Source organism: Erinaceus europaeus, chromosome 2 (assembly GCF_950295315.1).
Source record: "Erinaceus europaeus chromosome 2, mEriEur2.1, whole genome shotgun sequence".
Lineage (NCBI taxonomy): Eukaryota > Metazoa > Chordata > Mammalia > Eulipotyphla > Erinaceidae > Erinaceus > Erinaceus europaeus.
In genome coordinates, this window is record NC_080163.1 from 148,937,752 (window position 1) to 148,942,373 (window position 4,622).

Here is a 4,622-nt window from a genome sequence, read left to right on the forward strand (position 1 = left end):
TTCATTACTTTCATTATTTAATATGATACTGATATTCAGCCAGATTTCACCAGTGGGAGCTCCTTTTAGCTGGAATCTGTATTATTTTCATATGTCGTCATCATTATTGTTTCTGGCATGCTTTGGGGTTTATTTATCTCTTCTTTAGTTTACAGTTAGTCACTTCTCCAAGGAACCCTGATTCCATTTGACAAAAGCAATATTTAGAAACTATGAATTGGGCACTGACCTTTGGTATTGAGTACCATACTTCCTAGGCTTTTTTAGTAAAAAAGATAAGGAAATACAAGTATTTATATATACACAGTAATCTCACATTTATGGCTATTAATATCATCTCTCTTACAATCAATATTAAACCATCAGTTCATATCTATGTTTCATCTTCAGTGAAACACCAGAAAGTATCATAATTTTTTCACTACATACTTTTATTTCTCTTGTATAAAAAAAAGTATGTAGTGACCACAGCTGAAGCCTGGGTCCTCTGCATGGAGACTCTGGTGTGGGTCTTCACAGTTAGACAGTGAACTCCTGATAGGGAGACTTGGTGAAAACTCTTTCCAGAGGTCGGGGGTGAGACAGCTGTACATCTTGGAGATGCCATCAAATGTGACCTTAGTGAAGATGCCCAGAGTGGCAGTGTAGCCTCTAGCTGAGGTGTAGCAGTCTTCGATGCCAGCCATCAGCAGCAGCTTCTTCATCTTGGGGTGCTGATACCATGCCAGTGCCCTTGGGGGAAGGGATGAGGCACACCAAGACGGATCCACACCAGCCTAATTTGTTGCAGGGCACAATGTGAGGCTTTACTGATGTTGTTTCCCCAGTAACCCTGGCACACAGGGACGATAGAGAGCTTGGTCAAGATGATGGCCCCTCTGATGGCAATGGTTACCTCCTTGGAACACTTAACACCCAGGCCGATGTGCCCGTTGTGATCCCCAATGGCCACAAATACCTTGAACTTGGTCCACTGCCCGGTTCAAGTTTGCTTCTGCACAGGCATAATCTTCAGAACCTTGTCCTTGAAGGGTGGCCCCAGGAAAAAGTCAGGGATCTCAGATTTTTTGATGGGCAAGGATGAAAAAGGTAGACCTCCTCCAGGGACTTAATCTTCATTCCCCTGACCAGGCAGCCCAACTTGGTGATACAGATCTACTCTTTGTCCTCGGCCTTGCCTCCAAGAGCTCTGTGGCCCAGACTATGCCTTGCCTGGGCCTTGACCTTGACCTTGCAAACTGCTCTCGAAGCCTCAGAGGAATCTGGTGGGGTTTGCCATTCCAGTCCCTCCACCCCACCTCTACCTCCACCACCATGATGTGAAATTATCATAATTTGGTCCCTTTTGCATTTGAAACACCTATCTAATAGGGAGAAGCTAGGGTTCCATTAATATAATAATATATATAATTAATATATTAGTCAGTGGTTAATGTTCTATAAGTAATCAATCCCTCTTTAAGTTATCCCAAAACTCACAGGTATAGTAGATACTCTACTCACAACATTCTTAATCTTACCCAGACCCCTACCATATACGAACCTTACTACTCTCCCTCTTAACCATAACACCCACAAGTAGCTTCCCTATCCCTTGCCCACTTGTTGTGACTCTGATAAATGCCTTGGGAAGTTGAAGGACCTCCTTCCTTTTTAGGATGTCTGCCTTGCTTGGTCCCACCTAATTATTTTAGTCATTCAGAAAGTAAAGAAAAATAAAGCAGAAGAGGAAAATCTAAAGTATTCTTAATTGCAGATGTAATTAGATGCAAATATAGTTGAGCGAGATGAATGTTCAAAGATGAGACAGACCTTTTATTTATTTATTTATTTTGGTGTATACCTTTTCTTTTGATTTGATATGTTTAACATGAATGATATCCTATATTACTTTGCTAATTTAAAAGATAGGTGAAAAGAGTTTGATGGATGAATAAACGTAATCAAAGCATCTTAATTGATAAACAGTAATCATTTCATTCTGAATACATAGTTAGCACTGCACTTTCTTGCTTTCAAGTAACTCTGAATGTTTTTTGCTTTCAAGTAATTTTGAATGTTTCAGTTTATTGTCTGAAAAAAAAAAGATGAAGAAAGACAGAAACTCTGAAAATGGCACCTGGAAAAACAGTAGTGAAATCTATCCTCTGAATCAGTTATATTCCAGACTGATAGAAAGCCTACCACAAGTCATAAAAGCCTATGGACATACATACAAGTGTTGTTTTTATTTAGGAGGGAATTCCAAACCATCTAGTTGACATGGCTCTCACTATATTGGTATACTCTAGGTAGGGGAGGTGGTGTGATTTTCAGATTTTCAAGCCAACTGGGCTCTAAAATCCACACACAGTTTCTGAGCAATGTTAATTTACACAACTCTTTACAATCTAAATGGCTTAAGACTGCAATGTTTTAAACCTCAGCAAGTTGCCCAGACACTTCCCTTGTTATTACTGTTTTGTAAGAAATTTAAACTTCTCAGTAAATAAGAAATGAAGTGCCTAAGAGATATCTTCTACAGAAGAAAAAATTTATAAATATTCATATTTTATAGAGCAATCAAGATGTTGATGTTAATATTAGAGCAATAACTTTAATTGTATTTTAGCAAACGGATGCCAATTAGGAAACAAATTATCTCATAGAAGCATGTCTTGCACACAGTTTTGCCCTGAAGGTAAGCCAAGGGCTATGCCAGCTTCCTGAATCTTAATGTGCAAGTGAACACCTCCAAAATTATTCAAATTAAAAATAAGCATTTAAAGGATTTTAAATTATGCTAAAAACTAAATGACAGCTGCCTGCTTACTGGTAAAGGCAGAGTATTTTCTCCCATAGAAGGAAGAGGAAAATCAGTTCTAAGAAAAAGTAAAAGGGCTATTTAGGCTGTTCTTTTGGTGATGGATTCACAATCTCCATGTCGTTTTTGATAAATCTCTCAGAATTGTAAATTGCCATGAAAACCTCATTTGAACTTTCCAAACTCTTTAAAAACTCTACAGTCTTGACAATAGCAAGATTTAATTTCAGATTTCTCAGTGCCTATGTCAAAAAGTTCTGAGGTGAAGATCCAATAAGATAACAGGTAGGTGTCAAAAGAGGAATGTTCAAAGAGATTCTGAGTAGGCTAAGAAACTGCTGATTCCTTGTGGTCTTCAGAAATCCTAATGCATTTAATCCAGGTGGGGAGATAGACAGATAGATATAGATAGATAGATGATAGATAGATAGATAGATAGATAGATAGATAGACAGATAGATGATAGGCAGATAGACAAAGGAGAGAACAAACAGCAAGAAAGCTTCTCCCCCCCCCCCCTCCATAGTACTTCTCTGCAATATGTTATGGGCTTGAGCCTGGGTTATAAGCATGACAAAGCAGGTACCCTCCCCAGTGAGTTATCTCACTGATGTCCTTTTTGCATGTAATTTAAAGCTCCAACATTTTTGATAAGCTTAATCTACTCATCCTTAACATAGTTATAAGTTATGTTATATGTTATTTACCAGGACTTTTACCTCTTAGCTGAAGATAAAAGAAAGAGAAAGAGAGAGAAAAAAAAAAAAAAGACAGGAAGGATCACTGGTCACTTCCCTGAGGAACATCAGCATAAACCCACTTGTGGGTAACTCCAGAAACTTGTCTTCCCTATAAAGTTGCAATGGTAGGGACTGCCCCACTCTCTGAAGGGAGGCTGGGTCATCCTACCCTACCACTCAAGGAAGACTGGTCCTGAAATGAGTGCAGCCTAGAATGTTCCCAGCTGTGACCATAGACTTCGAATTTAGACTAACAGGGACTCAGAGATTACACAGGCTCCTGTGGAAAGTACGAGTTTATATGGGCACTATGCCAGGCTGATGGGTTAAACAGTTAATTTTACTTACAGATTTTCTTCAAGATCAGGAGCTACTCTCTGCCCTAATCCAACTTTTTAGTCCTATTCTCAACTCTAAACCATCCTCCCAGACTATATTTTTAGCCCACCTCCATATTAGCTATCAAACTCAATCAAAAACTACTAAAGCCATGGGCCCCTAGGAACATACTTTCTAGATTCTTTCCACACCAATATTTCTAATCTCATATGCTCTCTTCCTACTTTTTGGTTCCTGTTCATTAATCATGCTGTTCTGCTTTATTTCTTGCTGACTTTTAGTCACCAAGTTGCAGATACTATCATGATTTCATCCTGATTTCTCTGGGTAGATTACCTCACCCCAAAATCTCACCTCACCTCTCGAGAGCCCTGCCCCACTAAGAAAAGTTAGAAACAGGCTAGAGGTATGAATAGACCTGCCAATGTCCATGTCCAGTGGTAAAGCAACTACAGAAGCCAGAACTCTCACCTCTGCACACCATAAGGAATTTTGGTCCATACTCCCAGGCAGAGAGAAATGATAGGGGAAGATGACCAGAGGGCGCTCAACTCCAATTTGATCAGGGAATTGGGACCAGGGGAGAGAAGAGGGGAAAAAAGGACATTTGGAAGTAGCAATAGGAGTAAATGTGACTTAGAAAAGAAATAATAATAAACCCATATCTGTGACCTTGACAGAACTACTACGATTTTCCAGTCGAGAAGAATTCTAGTGGTGGGAACTATGTGGAATTATAC

At 39.3% G+C, this 4,622-nt stretch overlaps 1 pseudogene; it reads right to left on the minus strand.

Moving 5' to 3' along the window:
* Window positions 1–421: 421 nt before the first annotated feature.
* LOC103110915 (small ribosomal subunit protein uS5-like) lies at window positions 422–1,246 on the minus strand (annotated as a pseudogene).
* Window positions 1,247–4,622: the final 3,376 nt, after the last annotated feature.